The sequence below is a fragment of the Coregonus clupeaformis genome, chromosome 26 (assembly GCF_020615455.1).
Source record: "Coregonus clupeaformis isolate EN_2021a chromosome 26, ASM2061545v1, whole genome shotgun sequence".
NCBI classification, from domain to species: Eukaryota; Metazoa; Chordata; class Actinopteri; order Salmoniformes; family Salmonidae; genus Coregonus; species Coregonus clupeaformis.
Window position 1 is genome coordinate 44,535,119 of NC_059217.1, and position 18,990 is coordinate 44,554,108.

The following is an 18,990-nucleotide window of genomic DNA, read 5'->3' on the forward strand; positions in this document are numbered from 1 at the left end:
ATCCTGGTAAGAGAGCGACTCTGTACCCCCGAGCCCCGACATTGAACTGCTTTCTGTGTCACTGCGACCTTACTATCTGCCCCGTGAGTTCCCCCAATTGTTTGTTACCGTTGTGTACTGTTGATAATCACAAGTTTACTGGAGAACTGAGACCAAGTAGAGACTTTGGACAGGGTGGATATGGTATAATAAAGGCAGTTTATTCAGAGGTAAAGATATCTGGAATCGCGTGCACGGACTCGTTCGTCAAACTCTTAGGGAGCTATCTGAAGAGAGCCCCGAAAACATTGTGTGCTGACATTTTATACAATAAATGATGTAGGTTGAATCTAGTAGTTCTGATCTTCTGATTGGTCCTGATGAGTTGGGCGAGGTCCCCTCCACTGTTGCATTGGCTCTGAGTCGGGTTCTCTGTCTTCAAATGTTCAGCCTAAAGAGAGGGGATTTTTGTGTGTGTGTGTGTGTGTGTTTAACAGTGATGATGTGTGTGTGTGTGTGTGTGTTTAACAGTGATGATGTGTGTGTGTGTGTGTGTTATCAGTGATGATGTGTGTGTGTGTGTGTGTGTGTGTGTGTCCTCAGAGCAAGAACTCGTGAGTTGGAAGAACTGAGAGACCTATGGCGTGGGTGTTGTCCTTGGCCACCTGCTGACAAGGCTGACAAGATAGGACTCTTTTGTCCATTGTTATAGGATAGGAACAGCATTGATTGAAAACAAACGCCCAACACAAAATGGGTCATGCACAAGATTTTAGTCAGACCAAGCTATAACATTATATATTTACTACGACAGTACATTCAACCAAAAGCTAATATAACAAAGGCATCAGAGATTATTTATAATCTATCACAGAAACTGGAATCCATCTCCCCAGATCAGTCAATAAATGCTTCTGGTATTGACTTATATGCTGCCCCTGTCTTCATGTTGTTGCTGGACATATCTTTTTTAAAATGTGTGTAGGTCACCTAAATCATCAGAAAAATTGCCCCTCCTGAGAATTTTTTCAGGAGCCGCCACTGGGGAGGCTATATACAGGGGGTACCGGTACAGAGTCAAGGTTCACATAAAATAAAAATAAAATATGCATGTATTGATCTGAGTTCATGCAACGATGATGGCTTGCACCTAGGTAGCTTGGTAATATGTACAGAGAACAGTCTATGACTAGTGTGGCTGGAGTCTGATCATTTTTAGGGCCTTCCTCTGACACCGCCTGGTATAGAGGTCCTGGATGGCAGGAAGCTTGGCCCCAGTGATGTTCTGGGCCGTACGCACTACCCTCTGTAGTGCCTTGTGGTCGGAGGCCGAGCAGTTGCCATACCAGGCGGTGATGCAACTGGTCAGGATGCTCTCAAAGGTGCAGCTGTAGAACTTTTTGAGGATCTGAGGACCCATGCCAAATCTTTTCAGTCTCCTGATGGGGAATAGGCTTTGTCATGCCCTCTTCAAGACTGTCTTGGTGTGTTTGGACCATGATAGTTTGTTGGTGATGTGGACCCCAAGGAACTTGAAGCTCTCAACCTGTTCCACTACAGCCCTGTTGATGAGAATGGGGGCGTGCTCAGTCCACAATCATCTCCTTTGTCTTGATCACATTGAGGGAGAGGTTGTTATCCTGGCACCTTACAGCTAGGTCTCTGACCTCCTCCCTATAGGCTGTCTCATCGTTGTCGGTGATCAGGCCTACCACTGTTGTGTCGTCGGCAAACTTAATGATGGTGTTGGAGTCATGCCTGGCCATGCAGTCATGGGTGAACAGGGAGTCCAGGAGGGGACTGAGCACGCACCCCTGAGGGGCCCCCGTGTTGAGGATCAGCGTGGCAGATGTGTTGTTACCTACCCTTACCACCTGGGGGCGGTCCGTCAGGAAGTCCAGGATCCAGTTGCAGAGGGAGGTGTTTAGTCCCAGGGTCCTTAGCTTAGTGATGAGCTTTGAGGGCACTATGGTGTTGAACGCTGAGCTGTAGTTAATGAATAGCATTCTCACGTAGGTGTTCCTCTTGTCCAGGTGGGAAAGGGCAGTGTGGAGTGCAATAGAGGCCGGCAGGGATGTAGCTCAGTTGGTAGAGCATGGCGTTTGCAACGCCAGGGTTGTGGGTTCGTTTCCCACGGGGGGCCAGTATGAAAAATAAATAAATCATGTATGCACTCACTAACTGTAAGTCGCTCTGGATAAGAGCGTCTGCTAAATGACTAAAATGTAAATGTAATTAATTGGACCTGTGGTGATGTAATGTTTTGTTTTCACCACAAGGCAATTGAGCACAGAGGATAAATGGAGAGAGAGAGATCACAACCCGCTAACGGTTCTTTTGTTTAGTAGCATACTTTACTACCTCACTTTAGATTCATACCATTGGTAGAGGGTGGCAGCACACTTCACAGATTTTCTCAGTTTAATGTGACATTCAGTTTAGGGACATGCATAATGTTAGATGTTGTCAATTCTAGTTTAGGGAACATGCATAATGTTACATGTTGTTAATTCAAAGTTTGTCCATCACAAAATATCTCTTTACCGAACACGGTCAATTCAAAGCATTCTTCCTCAGCCTACAGCAGTCAGACACTGCTCTATCACAACTGAACCACACACACTCTTCCTTGAGCTATTGACTCCCCCCATATAATGTTGTCAGAAATCCCGGATCGTCTGTTTCATTCAGTAAAGTCCTTCAGATCATTTCACGAGGCGAGGTGGGACGGCTGGGTCGCTGAAGAGGAACCGCCTGATATTGAAAGACAGGTTGGAGGAAGATCCCGTCTTTTGAACCATATTTTTAAAGCTATACATTATTTGTTTACATGGATAATTATTTTTCAAACAATGGAATAAAATAACTTTTGTATTTTGTTTTGTAAAGTGGTTGAATCCTTCAGATGAGGTCCCTTGGTGCGGTGGGGCTGCTGAGCTGCTGAATGGGAATGGCCTGGTGCTGGAAGAAGGGTTGGAGGAAGAGTCCCACAGTACCGGCTATACAGCCTATTGCAAAGATCCACAGGAACATCCGATCCAATACCATCGCCACGTACTTCCAGTCCTCAATCACCTGGAGAACACAGGGTCAGAAAAGGAGAGAGAACAGTCTAGAAAGAGAGGCTAAAATGTTGGGGAGTAAAGAAGCATGGTTAGACACTCATCCATCCACTCATCCATCCACTCATCCATTCATCCATCCAACCATCCATAACACATCATGTGAAAAAGAGAGAGAATGATCAACTGTACAAAATGCTGCAGCAGAAAGTTTAATAATATTAGTTCATCAATATCAGAGCTGTAGCTCCGCCCACAGGTATTTGTATTTATTATGGATCCCCATTAGGTGCTGCCAAGGCAGCAGCTACTCTTCCTGGGGTTTATTATGGATCCCCATTAGTTCCTGCCAAGGCAGCAGCTACTCTTCCTGGGGTCCAAACACATTAAGGCATTTACATTACACATCAAACAAAAGACTGGGCTGAAGAGCATTGAAGGTCAATCTCCAGCTGGACAGAAGAACGCAACAGAAAGAGACAGATTTCAGTAGTTATGTTGGACAGAAAAGTAGCCTTTTCTCTCTTACCATTTTTTTTACATTCTGACCATCAAATCTTATTGTGTTCAGATTTTTTTGCATTTACGACGTGGTAACCCCATTTTTTTTGGTTGCAGCAAACAAAAACAACAATTCAAATAAGACTCACAGTCTCGTTGTCGTCGTCTCCAGCCATGTAGTTAGCGACGTATCGCACGCCGTCCACAGCTTCCTGTAGGTCGGGACTGTGACTGATGTCAGAGCTGGAGCTGCCACGCCGCGGCTGAGCGTACAGCTGCTCCATGGGCAGCAACCCCTCTGGTGTCCCCACACTCCTGAATGAGTGAATAAATAAAATAAATTAGTGAGTTATACAATTTTTTCCTTACATGTCAAGGTACCCTTAGTGAACCATCCGTTACGGGTTTGACACATTTTCAAGAAAATGTATGTACATTACAGTAAATTCATAGTCTGTTGATTACATCTTCTGGTGATCACCTAACCACAATAATATGAAAGAATTAAATAAAAACAATGGTACATTATATAAATAGTATATTATTACCTTTTTCTGAGGTTGTGGTACCCAGTAGATGGGAAGAATGGCGATGAGGAGATGCTGGAGCTGGAGGAAGGAGAGGTGGAGGAGACCATGCCAGTGTCGGGTAAAACCCCCTCAGGGTTATCCATCCCTGGGCTAGCCTCCTCGGTCTTCTGGGTCCCCCGGGACTGCTGCCTCCTCTGACGGAGCCGCTGGCTGGCTGAGTGGTTCTGGGGGTGCCTCATGCACAGCAGGGCAGGAAGCCAGACCAGGAACATAACTTTAACCCAGGGGAGCATGGCGTGTGTGCTGGGGGAACGGTGATGGACGTTCAGAACACACACACTGGTGATGATAGAGAAGGTAACGAGAACCATGGTGAACATCAGGTATTTACCTGATCAGATCAGAGAGAGGGGAGAGTGAAGAAGCATCTCATTTAATAATGTTGTTATACGATGTTGTTTTTCTAATAAAAAAATGTTGAACTTTAACCCCTACTTAACACTAAGCTTATACAGTTGAAGTCGGAAGTTTACATACACCTTAGCTACAGTTAAACTCAGTTTTTCACAATTCCTGACATTTAATCCTAGTAAAGATTCCCTGTCATAGGTCTGTTAGGATCACCACTTTATTTTAAGAATGTGAAATGTCAGAATAATAGTAGAGAGAATGATTTATTTCAGCTTTTATTTATTTCATCGCATTCCCAGTGGGTCAGAAGTTTACATACACTCAATTAGTATTTGGTAGCATTGCCTTTTAAATTGTTTAACTTGGATCAGCTTTCACACACAGTCACCAGCACCATGGTGAATATCAGGGCCTGTGTGCACAAAGCGTCTCAAAGTAGGAGTGCTGATCTAGGATCAGGTCCCCCCCTGGCAATATAATCTTATTCATTATGATCTAAAAGGTCAAACTGATTCCAGATCAGCACTCCTACTCGATCAGTACTCTTTGTTAATACTGGCCCTGGTACAGAGCTCACCGATCAGGGGCACGTCCAGCGAGGTTGGTGGTACTATCTTAGATATCAGCAGCAGGAAGACAGTGAGGGCCAACAGTACAGAGACACACAGACTGATCTTCTCTCCACAGTCACTGGGCAGGTAGAAGACCAACACAGCCAGAGACGTGATGAGGACACAGGGGATGATCAGGTTGATTGTGTAGAACAACGGCTTCCTGGGAATACATTGAATTGAGCAGAATTTAATTGAATCTTATTTTGGGTAACAAATAATACATCAACAAGATGTGTAGCCTATGATCCCAGATGATAGCACATGAAAGCATGAATGAAAACAAGCATTTCCAAAGTGGTCCTTGATCGTAAAATGAATAACATCTTATGCTAAAAGACAAAGTTACAAAACAAAGATATTGCAAACATTTGAAGAATAAGATAAAATGGCACTGTATATTCATTCCTCTTGATCAGGAAGTCGTAGGTCACATCCACGTAGATGGGCTCTGAGCCGGAGATAGTACGCCGCCCGGGTAAAGCCAAGATGTCCCACTCTCCACTGGGTGTGAAGTCATCCATACTGGCCACACCTGTCCTGAGGACCAGATCCACCTGATTTGATTGGATTTAGATTTGACAATTAAAATACATATAAATCTGATCGAGTCTGAAACAACAATGCATACACACACACACGGAACCGGTTACAGGATCTAAGGCGTTTGACGACAGTTCCTATTTCACAGTAGAGCCGTCTGAAAAAGCTATTATTATAAACAATTATTATAAAACATTTGGGGCAGAAATGGCTTCTTGAACATGTGAACATTCGTGCGCCTTAATTACAAATTTGTATGGGATCAAATCAAATTGTATTTGTCACATGCGCCGAATACAACAGGTGTAGACCTTACAGTGAAATGCTTAATTACAAGCCCTTAACCAGCAATGCAGTTCAAGAAATAGAGTTAAGAAAATATTTACTAAATAAAATATAAAATAAAATAAAAAGTAACACAATAAAATAACAATACCGAGGCTATATACAGGGGGTAACGGTACCGAGTCAATGTGCGGGGGTACAGGTTAGTCGAGGTAATTTGTACATGTAGGTAGGGGTAAAGTGACTATGCATTGATAATAAACAGCGGGTGGCCATTTGATTAATTGTTCAGCAGTCTTATGGCTTGAGGGTAGAAGCTGTTAAGGAGCCTTTTGGACCTAGACTTGGCCCTCTGTTACCGCTTGCCGTGCGGTAGCAGAGAGAACAGTCTATGACTTGACAATTCTCTGGGCCTTCCTCTGACACCGCCTAGTATATAGGTCCTGGATGGCAGGAAGCTTGGCCCCAGTGATGTACTGGGCCGTACGCACTACCCTCTGTAGTGACTTACGGTCGGATGCCGAGCAGTTGCCATACCAGGCAGTGATGCAACCGGTCAGGATGCTATCGATGGGGTGCAGCTGTATAACTTTTTGAGGATCTGGGGACCCATTGCCAAATCTTTTCAGTCTCCTGAGGGCCTCCTTTTCCTGTAGTTCACGATCATCTCCTTTGTCTTGCTCACGTTGAGGGAGAGGTTGTTGACTCTGACCTACCACTGTTGTGTCGTCAGCAAACTTAATGATGGTGTTGGAGTCGTGCTTGGCCATGCAGTCGTGGGTGAACAGGGAGTACAGGAGGGGACTAAGCATGCATGACTGAGGGCCCCCGATGTGTTGTTGCCTACCCTTACCACCTAGGGGCGGACCGTCAGGAAGTCCAGGATCCAGTTGCGGAGGGAGGTGTTTAGTCCCAGGGTACTTAGCTTAGTGATGAGCTTTATGGGCACTATGGTGTTGAACGCTGAGCTGTAGTCAATGAATAGCATTCTCACATAGGTGTTCCTTTTGTCCAGGTGGGAAAGGGCAGTGTGGAGTGCGATTGAGATTGCGTCGTCTGTGGATCTGTTGGGGCGGTATGCGAATTGGAGTTGGTCTACGGTTTCCGGGATGATGGTGTTGATGTGAGCCATGACCAGCCTTTCAAAGCACTTCATGGCTACCGACGAGAGTGCTACGGGGCGGTAGTCATTTAGGCAGGTTTCCTTCGCTTTCTTGGGCACAGGGACTATGGTGGTCTGCTTGAAACATGTAGGTATTACAGACTCGCTCAGGGAGAGGTTGAAAATGTCAGTGAAGACACTTGTCAGTTGGTCCGCACATGCTCTGAGTACACGTCCTGGCAATCCATCTGGCCCTGCGGCCTTGCGAATGTTGACCTGTTTAAAGGTCACATCGGTTACGGAGAGTGTGATCACACATTTAGCCCGTCTTGTAGGCTTGTGTCACTGGGCAGCTCGCGGCTGGGTTTCCCTTTGTATTCCGTAATAGTTTGCAAGCACTGCCACATCCGACGAGCATCAGAGCCGGTGTAGTAGGATTCAATCTTAGTCCTGTATTGACCCTTTGCCTGTTTGATGGTTCGTCTGAGGGCATAGCGGGATTTCTTATAAGCGTCCGGATTAGTTTCCCGGTCCTTGAAAGCGGCAGCTCTAGCCTTTAGCTCGGTGCAGATGTTGCCTGTAATCCATGGCCTCTGGTTGGGGTACGTACGGTCACTGTGGAGACAACGTCGTCGATGCACTTATTGATGAAGCTGGTGACTGAGGTGGCATACTCCTCAATGCCATTGAATGAATCCCGGAACATATTCCAGTCTGTGCTAGCAAAATAGTCCTGTAGTGTAGCATCAGCGTCATCTGACCACTTCTGTATTGAGCGAGTCACTGGTACTTCCTGCTGTAGTTTTTGCTTGTAAGCAGGAATCAGGAGGATAGAATTATGGTCTGATTTGCCAAATGGAGGGCGAGGGAGAGCTTTGTATGTGTCTCTGTGTGTGGAGTAAAGGTGGTCTAGTTTCTTTTCTCCTCTGGTTGCACATGTGACATGCTGGAAGAAATGAGGTAAAACAGTTTGCCTGCATTAAAGTCCCCGGCCACTAGGAGCACCGCTTCTGGATGAGCATTTTCTTGTTTGCTTATTGCCTTATACAGCTTGTTGAGTGCGGTCTTAGTGCCAGCATCGGTTTGTGGTGGGAAATAGATGGCTATGAAAAATATAGATGAAAACTCTCTTGGTAGATAGCGTGGTCTACAGTTTATCATGAGGTACTCTACCTCAGGCGAGCAATACCTCGAGACCTCTTTAATATTAGACATCGCGCAACAGCTGTTATTGACAAATAGACACACACACCCCCCACCCCTCGTCTTACCAGACGTAGCTGTTCTGTCCTGCTGATGCACGGAAAACCCAGCCAACTGTATATTATCCATGTCATCATTCAGCCACGACTCAGTTTTTAATGTCCCTTTGGTATGATAGTCTCGAGCGAGATCTTCCAGTTTATTTTCCAGTGATTGCATGTTGGCCAATAGAACGGATGGTAGAGGCAGGTTACCCACTCGCCAACGAATTCTCACAAGGCACCCCGATCTCCGCCCCCTGTATTTCCGTATTTTCTTCACGCGATTGACAGGGTCTCGGAGAAGCAGTATATCCTGTAGCTCAGCTGGTAGAGCACGGCGCTTGTAACGCCAAGGTAGTGGGTTCGATCCCCGGGACCACCCATACACAAAAAAAAAAAATGTATGCACGCATGACTGTAAGTCGCTTTGGATAAAAGCGTCTGCTAAATGGCATATTATTATTATTATTTATCCTTCGCGTCGGACTCATTAAAGAAAACATCTTCATCCAGTTCGAAGTGAGTAATTGCTGTTCTGATATCCAGAAGCTCTTTTCAGTCATAAGAGACGTCTGCTGCATTGAAGGTCCCCAAGAACACAGTGGCCTCCATCATTCTTAAATGGAAAAAGTATGGAACCACCAAGACTCTTCCTAGAGCTGGCTGCCCGGCCAAACTGAGCAATCTGGGGAGAAGGGCCTTGGTCAGGGAGGTGACCAAGAACCCGATGGTCACTCTGACAGAGCTCCAGAGTTCCTCTGTGGAGATGGGAGAACCTTCCAGAAGGACAACCATCTCTGCAGCACTCCACCAATCAGGCCTTTATGGTAGATTGGCCAGACGGAAGCCACTCCTCAGTAAAAGGCACATGACAGCCTGCTTGGAGTTTGCCAAAAGGCACCTGAAGGCTCTCAGACCATGAGAAACAAGATTCTCTGGTCTGACGAAACCAAGATTGAGGGAAGGGTTTGGCCGGGGGGGAGGCTTTACCTGGCTTTAGCATCTCCTTGTGTCGAGCCGGGTGCCTGCAGGCTGACCCCGGTTGCCAGTTGAACAGTGATTCCTCCAACACATTGGTGCGACTGGCTTCCGGGTTAAACTGGCGGGTGTTAAGGAGCGCGGTTAGGCGGGTCATGTTTCGGAGGACGCATGACTCCGCCTTCGCCTCTCCCGAGCCCATTGGGGGCAAAATACAACAACAAAAAATATAGAAAAATACATTATTATTATTATTATTATTTACCATTCTTTATACTGGGTACAAAATAATCTGAAACACAACCAAAAACTAACAGCAAATGCATCCAACAAGTTTGTAGTCAGAAGCTTGATGTAGTCATTGAGTGCTAAGAATATGGAACCAAATACTAAACTTTTGACTACTTTATTTATAAGAATCTTTAGGGGTGTCTGTTGTGACCCCTACATTTTTTTGAAAAAAAGTATTACTTGTTAAACAAAATCACTTTCTCTGAGCAATTGTATTAGTATAAAATAATATAATTTCCCCATTTTTTGAAGCATATAATAGATTTAAATCATATATTTATACACTATTTATTATATACAGTCATTATTGCTCATCTTTATCAAGGGTGTCAATAATTTCAGACCCATCCTATATACAGTGGGGAAAAAAAGTATTTAGTCAGCCACCAATCGTGCATGTTCTCCCACTTAAAAAGATGAGAGAGGCCTGTAATTTTCATCATAGGTACACGTCAACTATGACAGACAAAATGAGGAAAAAAAATCCAGAAAATCACATTGTAGGATTTTTTTTGAATTTATTTGCAAATTATGGTGGAAAATAAGTATTTGGTCAATAACAAAAGTTTCTCAATACTTTGTTATATACCCTTTGTTGGTAATGACACAGGTCAAACGTTTTCTGTAAGTCTTCACAAGGTTTTCACACACTGTTGCTGGTATTTTGGCCCATTCCTCCATGCAGATCTCCTCTAGAGTAGTGATGTTTTGGGGCTGTCGCTGGGCAACACGGACTTTCAACTCCCTCCAAAGATTTTCTATGGGGTTGAGATCTGGAGACTAGCTAGGCCACTCCAGGACCTTGAAATGCTTCTTACGAAGCCACTCCTTCGTTGCCCAGGCGGTGTGTTTGGGATCATTGTCATGCTGAAAGACCCAGCCACGTTTCATCTTCAATGCCCTTGCTGATGGAAGGAGATTTTCACTCAAAATCTCACGATACATGGCCCCATTCATTCTTTCCTTTACACGGATCAGTCGTCCTGGTCCCTTTGCAGAAAAACAGCCCCAAAGCATGATGTTTCCACCCCCATGCTTCACAGTAGGTATGGTGTTCTTTGGATGCAACTCAGCATTCTTTGTCCTCCAAACACGATGAGTTGAGTTTTTACCAAAAAGTTATATTTTGGTTTCATCTGACCATATGACATTCTCCCAATGATCTTCTGGATCATCCAAATGCACTCTAGCAAACTTCAGACGGGCCTGGACATGTACTGGCTTAAGCAGGGGGAAATGTCTTGCACTGCAGGATTTGAGTCCCTAGCGGCGTAGTGTGTTACTGATTGTAGGCTTTGTTACTTTGGTCCCAGCTCTCTGCAGGTCATTCACTAGGTCCCCCCGTGTGGTTCTGGGATATTTGCTCACCGTTCTTGTGATCATTTTGACCCCACGGGGTGAGATCTTGCGTGGAGCCCCAGATCGAGGGAGATTATCAGTGGTCTTGTATGTCTTCCATTTCCTAATAATTGCTCCCACAGTTGATTTCTTCAAACCAAGCTGCTTACCTATTGCAGATTCAGTCTTCCCAGCCTGGTGCAGGTCTACAATTTTGTTTCTGGTGCCCTTTGACAGCTCTTTGGTCTTGGCCATAGTGGAGTTTGGAGTGTGACTGTTTGAGGTTGTGGACAGGTGTCTTTTATACTGATAACAAGCTCAAACAGGTGCCATTAATACCGGTAACGAGTGGAGGACAGAGGAGCCTCTTAAAGAAGAAGTTACAGGTCTGTGAGAGCCAGAAATCTTGCTTGTTTGTAGGTGACCAAATACTTATTTTCCACCATAATTTGCAAATAAATTCATTAAAAATCCTACAATGTGATTTTCTGGATTTTTTTTTCTCAATTTGTCTCTCATAGTTGACGTGTACCTATGATGAAAATTACAGGCCTCTCTCATCTTTTTAAGTGGGAGAACTTGCACAATTGGTGGCTGACTAAATACTTTTTTCCCCCACTGTAGCTCATCCTATATAACTACAGCTGTACATACCTTTCCTATTTACATATTGTCCATACTGTCTATACACACCACGTATTTACATTCCGGCCTCTGACATTGTTCCTTCTGACATTTCTTAATTTCTTCTTCTTCATTTATTTTTTATTTTTGTTTTGGGGGTAGTATTTGTGTATTAGTATTGTACTGTTAGACATTTACCGCACTGCTGGAGGTAAAAACACAAGCATTTCGCTGCACCTGCTTTAACATCTGCTAATCTGTGTATGTAATAAATCTATTTTGATTTGATGTGTGGGTGGGGTGGGGCTAAAAACATGCTGACCACACCGCTCGCCGCAAAATAAATGTACACCTGTTATTCAATCATTGCACCCACACTGCTTGCGCGCGTTTGCGTCACCTGGCCCTAAAATAGAACTTGGTTCTATTTGTGACGCTCTACGCGCTGCAAGTCCCGCCTCTCCCATCTCCTCATTGGTTTTTAGGAGCATATTTTAGGAGCATATTCGACACCCGTGACTGAAAGATGAACTGAGGTACACACTCCAGTCCAGTTGGTGGGGGTAATGCACCTTAAAGTTGGTAGCCAACCGCCATATAAAATCCAAAGAAGAAGAAGAAGAAGCCTGAAGGAGGAGATTACTAGAAACAAACTCGGTTTACCCTTTTATCTGTGGATTAATTGTCGGAGTAGTGGACCTTGTGCATTTCAGGTAAAATAACAACCCAATGTTTATATCCCAGGACAAATTAGCAAGCTAGCTAGCTAAATTGACAAATATTTAATGCTTTTCGACCTGTCCCCAAATGAATATAGTTGGTTCAGAGTTTGTTTTTATATTTCAACCTGCGTGTCCTGATTGCATCTGGTGTTGGTGGACAAAATCAACATGCGCGCGATGGCGCACGGGTCTAGTCAGCATGTAAAGGCTTAAGCAGGTGTGAATGATGCTGAATGGGTGTAATCAAAGAAGAGCTCTCTAGGAAGTGTATAAATCTCAGCAAATTCTTTCAAAGGGCATTTTCTCCTACAAGTGTATCAACGTTTAAAGCAGCATGACTTTCCCATGTTTCCTCCAACCACAGTGCATGATATACCATTTATAAGCCTCAATAGACATATTCCATTTAGCAGACATTTTTATCCAAAGCGTACATTTTAAGTACGGGTGGTACCAGGAATCGGAACCCAATATCCAGGCGTTGCAAGCGCCATGCTCTACCAACTGAGCTACAGAAGACCACAATAACAAGGATAAAAATACGTTTCCATTTATTACCTCAGTGTGGTCGTAGGTTCACGAGCGGAACTTCAGGGTGCAGTTCTGCTGGTCGAAGGGGAAGTGTTTGACCTTGATCTTGCAGGCACTCTTATAGATAGCTGGAGGGAGCCAGAAGATGGTGCCGTTGAACAGGACGATGGCGTTGGTGAAGAGTGTCACCTCATAGATACCATCAGCACTACAGGGGAGGGAGGACACGTCAGTGAGATTTTAGGCTCTCAGAATAACAGCGTTGAATATCTTTCGCTGTCTGTGTATTCCCAGCAGCATCATAACATTGACTACACAATCATGTTTAAAGCACATACTTTTCCTGGAGGGTTTGATACTAACTTGTTGTACAGTACAATATCTGGGAGCCATATATGTCGGGAGGGAATGCGGAGCTTGTCAATCCCATCAAAGTCTGAGGGCTCCCATGACAGCCTGTAATCAACCCAGTTCTACGGCGAGAAGGATGGTTATTAGTAGTACCAAGAGGTAAATCACTCACCTTCACCATAATGTTGTGTTCAATAATGACACTACACTATATACTATATGTATTCTGGACAGACGATCGTTCTTTTCCTCTATAATCTCACCTGTGTTAACCAGACATTGGTGATCATGATTTGTTCCCTTTCATGCTACAAAATAAGACATATTGTTTAATATGTATCCAACTTTTACGAATTCCATTACATTTTGTAATTTGAATATACTGTAAACAACAAAAATGAAAGAACTGAACTCTCACCACACTGATACAACACAATTACAAAACAAAACAGTAAAGTACAATAGAATCCAATCCAATACAATCGAATACAACAAACCCACCACACTGATCAGTTGTGCCAGGGAGACCTGGAGTGTGATGGTGACCGGTTCAAACCGGTTACTGGCTGGTCGTATCAGCTTGTTGTAGTGTTCTCTACTCAGTAGCCACTTCAGCAACCTCTCCTCGGAGTCTGCACATAGACCACCTGGAAATAAAAGACAATATTCTAAAGCAATGAGGAATTGGAGTGTCAGTTTCCTTCCTGAATTGACTGAATGTGTTTTAATGTAAAACAGAGGTACCGTGAAAGGCGAGGTGTGAGGATGTACACTACCAGTCAAAGGTTTGGACACCTACTCATTCAAGGGTTTTTCTTTATTTTTTACTATTTTCTACATTTTAGAATAATAGTGAAGACATCAAAACTATGAAATAACACATATGGAATCATGTAGTAACCAAAAAAAGTGTTCAACAAATCAAAATATATTTTATATTTGAGATTCTTCAAATATCCACCTTGTCCCACTATGCCAAGAGTGTGCAAAGCTGTCATCAAGGCAAAGGGTGGCTATTTGAAGAATCTCAAAAATTAAACATTTTGATTTGTTTAACACTTTTATGGTTACTACATGATTCCATGTGTTGTATTTCATAGTTTTGATGTCTTCACTATTATTCTAAAATGTACACATTTTTAAAAAGAAAAGAAAAACCCTTGAATGAGTAGGCGTGACAAACTTTTGACCGGTAGTCAAAAATGTTTCGGCATATTTTTTTGCGCATTGCAAAATTGGAATAGAACTAGCAACATTTCGGTTACTGGTCCAACACTCAGCTTCCTGCCGCCCTTATATACTATATACACAGTACCTTGCAAAAGTATTCATCCCCCTTGGCGTTTTTCGTTGCATTACAACCTGTAATTTAAATGGATTTTTATTTTTATTTAATGTAATGGGCATTCACAAAATAGTCCAAATTGGTGAACTGAAATGAAAAAAATTACTTGTTTCAAAAAAGTATGAAAAAAAAATAACGGAAAAGTGGTGCGTGGGTATGTATTCACCCCCTTTGCTATGAAGCCCCTAAATAAGATCTGGTGCAACCACTTTCCTTCAGAAGTCACATAATTAGTTAAATAAAGTCCACCTGTGTGCAATCTAAGTGTCACATGATCTGTACATCTCAGCATATACACTTGTTCTGAAAGGCCCCAGAGTCTGCAACACCATTAAGCAAGGGGCACCACCAAGCAAGAAGCACCATGCAGACCAAGGAGCTCTCCAAACAGGTCAGGGACAAAAAAATATCAGAAACTTTGAACATCCCGCGGAGCACCATTAAATCCATCATTAAAAAATGGAAAGAATATGGCACCACAACAAACCTGCCAAGAGAGGGCCACCCCCCAAAACTCACGGCACAGGCAAGGAGGGCATTAATCAGAGAGGCAACAAAGAGACCAAAGATAACCCTGAAGGAGCTGCAAAGCTCCACAGCGGAGATTAGAGTATCTGTCCATAGGACCACTTTAAGTCGTACACTCCACAGAGCTGGGCTTTATGGAAAAGTGGCCAGAAAAAAGCCATTGCTTAAAGACAAAAATAAGCAAACACGTTTGGTGTTCGCCAAAAGGCATGTGGGAGACTCCCCAAACATATGGAAGAAGGTACTCTGGTCAGATGATGTTTTTCATCGGCAGGGACTGGGAAACTGGTCAGTATTGAAGGAATGATGGATGGCGCTAAATACAGGGAAATTATTGAGGGAAACCTGTTTCAGTCTTCCAGAGGTTTGAGACTGGGACGAAGGTTCACCTTCCAGCAGGACAATGACCCTAAGCATACTGCTAAAGCAACACTCAAGAAATGTAAGGGGAAACATTTAAATGTCTTGGAATGGCCTAGTCAAAGCCCAGACCTCAATCCAATTGAGAATCTGTGGTATGACTTAAAGATTGCTGTACACCAGTGGAACCCATCCAACTTGAAGGAGCTGCAGCAATTTTGCCTTGTGTTTTGCTAGATGTGCCAATTTTGCTAGATGTGCCAAGCTTATAGAGACATACCCCAAGAGACTTACATTTACATTTACGTCATTTAGCAGACGCTCTTATCCAGAGCGACTTACAAATTGGACTTGCAGCTGTAATTGCTGCAAAAGGTATTTTTGATATTCTTTCTTAAAACGGCATTGTTGGTTAAGGGCTTGTAAGTAAGCATTTCACTGTAAGGTCTACACCTGTTGTATTCGGCGCATGTGACAAATGAAATTTGATTTGATTTGAAAAGGTGGCGCTACAAAGTATTGACTTTGGGGGGGTGAATAGTTATGCACGCTCAAGTTCTGTTTTTTTTGTCTTATTTCTTGTTTGTTTCACAATAACAAATATTTTGCATCTTCAAAGTGGTAAACATGTTGTGTAAATCAAATGATACAAACCCCCCAAAAATACATTTTAATACCAGGTTGTAAGGCAACAAAATAGGAAAAATGCCAAGGTGGGTGAATACTTTCGCAAGCCGCTGTAGTAGGTGGCGCAGTGGTCTAAGGCACTGCATCGCAGTGCTAGCTGTGCCACTAGAGATCCAGGTTCTGTCGTAGCCGGCCGCGACCGGGAGACCCATGGGGCGGCGCACAATTCGTCCAGGGTAGGGGAGGGAATGGCCGGCAGGGATGTAGCTCAGTTGGTAGAGCATGGCGTTTGCAACGCCAGGGTTGTGGGTTTGATTCCCACGGGGGGCCAGTATGAAAAAAAATAAAAAAAATAATGTGTGCACTAACTGTAAGTTGCTCTGGATAAGAGCGTCTGGTAAATATAGGAAGGAGATATATTATAGAAAGTATCAAAGGCAGGGAAACGCATCCTATACCCAGTAAATAAACCAATAATCTGTTTGTATTTATTAGGGATCCCCATTAGCTCCTGACAAGGCAGCAGCTACTCTTCCTGGGGTCCAAACACATTCAGGCACTTACATTACACATAAAACAGTACATCATATAACATTATTACAATACAAAATGTATAATACCACCATACGTTATTTCAACGTACGTGCATGTAGTGCGCTAGCCTTTGTGTGTCTCTTCACAGTCCCCGCTGTTCCATAAGGGGTATTTTTATGTTTTTTCAATCTGATTCTACTGCTTGTATCCATATTCCAGAACAATCTAAAATCCTATTTCCAACCAGTAAATAAACAAATAGTCTGTTGTATCCATATTCCCTAATGTATCCAGAACAATCTAAAATCCCAACCTCTCCTCTGAGTCTGCACCTAGACCAGCAGAGAAGATTATATTCAACCAGACACTTCCCACGTGACAATAACCAATATTCAGTGTGGATCAATTCAAGCCTGGTTCCAGATGTGTTTCTGTTTGTGCCATCTTGCCAACTCCTATGGTAACAACCACAGAGGCAAACAGATCTGGGACCAGGCTAGATCAACTATGAGGTGTTAAGTGATCTGGGACCAGACTAGATCAACTATGAGGTGTTAAGTGATCTGGGACCAGACTAGATCAACTATGAGGTGTTAAGTTAAACAACACAAACATAAAATAGAAGAAATGACATCTGTAAACTTACCTTGGATCAGGACACAAAAGCAAAGGCAGACAGTCCTCGTCATTGCGACGGCATAGACAGGCAATCCCCACACAAATGATGTGGACTGTGAAGTACTGGAACGTTCAATGGACCATAGAAATCAACCAAATCAAAATCGACTGAAACAACTTCTATTCTAAAGAATAAGGATAGACTTACAGTTTCAGGTGAACATGTATTAAAAAGTTTAGTATTAACGATAACTAAACCCAATCTGCATTACAGACCTAAAAAAAACCTTACAAGTGATCAGACACAGTTAAAGAGATGGGCTCTATTAGCCGTTCCACATTCACTGACCTGACAGTTCTGGGTTGCATATTAATGTGAGAATTAGACGTCCACATTCAGCATAGACTTATCCCATAATCGGTTACAGTACAATATTATACAAACCAACTTGATAATAGACCATTTTAAATAATAAGTGTTCAATTGCATATGCATTCAATAAACAATGTGTCATGAAACCGCCCCCAACGCTCCAGATTTTTGGGGGACTAAACCATACCCTTTCTGTTGTCACGACATGGCCATCAGCAGTGTGCCCATAATGACAAGGAATGTTAGCTTGGTCTCAGATCTGGTTGTGCTCTTGCCAACTCCAATCATTGCTCATTGTTTGGCTCAATGAGTGACCAGGATTTAGCAAGATGGCACAAACAGACTTGTACTCAGGCTAAAGGAATATGGAAAAGACTCAACAATGATGAGCCATCATGCAACCAACAATGGAGTGAAGTCTTTGTAGTATAAATTACAAAGGCAGCCTTTATTATGATGCAAAAAAGAAATTTGCAACCAAACCAAATGATCTGCTCCTACTTTCCTATATAAATAGTTCAATGTTTTATGCACAATACAGGCTGTCTCCACTGAGATTCTCCCACAATAGCCTGGTCCCAGATCTGTTGCCTCCAATAGCCTGGTCCCAGATCTGTTGTCTCGTTCAATAGCCTGGTCCAAGATCGGTTGTCTCCTTCAATAGCCTGGGCCCAGATCTGTTGTCTCCTTCAATAGCCTGGTCCCAGATCTGCTGACTCCTTCAATAGCCTGGTCCCAGATCTGTTGACTCCTTCAATAGCCTGGTCCCAGATCTGTTTGTGCTCTTGCCAACTAAGTCAGTTTGGCATGACAAGGAGTTGGCTTGATATCAGACTCCCATAAATCGGAGTTGGCATGATATCTCAGACTGGCACTCCCATAGATCTGACTACGATAAACACTCAGAACCGATGAACTGACAACTAGCAAATCCATCCCTTGTTCTTTTTTTGACCATTTATTTTCCTTAATAGATGTACTTATTGTCATCTCTCTTCCCCAACCCTCATTATGGATGGACGTTAGTCTATATCAGTGTTTCCCAATCCTGGGGACCCAAAGGGGTGTACATTTATTGTTTTAAAGGGAAAAGGTGATTAGGAAACAATGGCATCTGTGTGTTAATCATTAGCCCTAATTTACTAAGTACATTCTGTAGTATCGGCAGCCACTGCTTTATGCGACAAGAGCACAAGACCTGCAACTGTGAAGGAATACTAGAAGCAATAAAAAAAATAAAAAAAGTATGAATACAAATCCCAATCTCAAACCCTGACTGAAGCCATTGGCTGCTTATCCTCATGTAGAGTGAAACATAACGTATTTCAGTAAGGATTTAAAAGGTTTTTTGCATTGGTAGCCTAACCTTCACAAAACAACAACATGCACAGCCAACACCAAAACGAGTTTATTTAATTGATGTGACAAGGTTGTCCCCCCCCACTCCACCCCAACAGAAGAAATGAAAATAACAAATAAAAAAGTAACAAATCACCAACAAA

At 43.2% G+C, this 18,990-nt stretch overlaps 1 pseudogene; it reads right to left on the reverse strand.

Annotated features, from left to right (window-relative positions):
- Positions 1 to 2,392: 2,392 nt before the first annotated feature.
- Positions 2,393 to 17,218, reverse strand: LOC121540008 (annotated as a pseudogene).
- Positions 17,219 to 18,990: the final 1,772 nt, after the last annotated feature.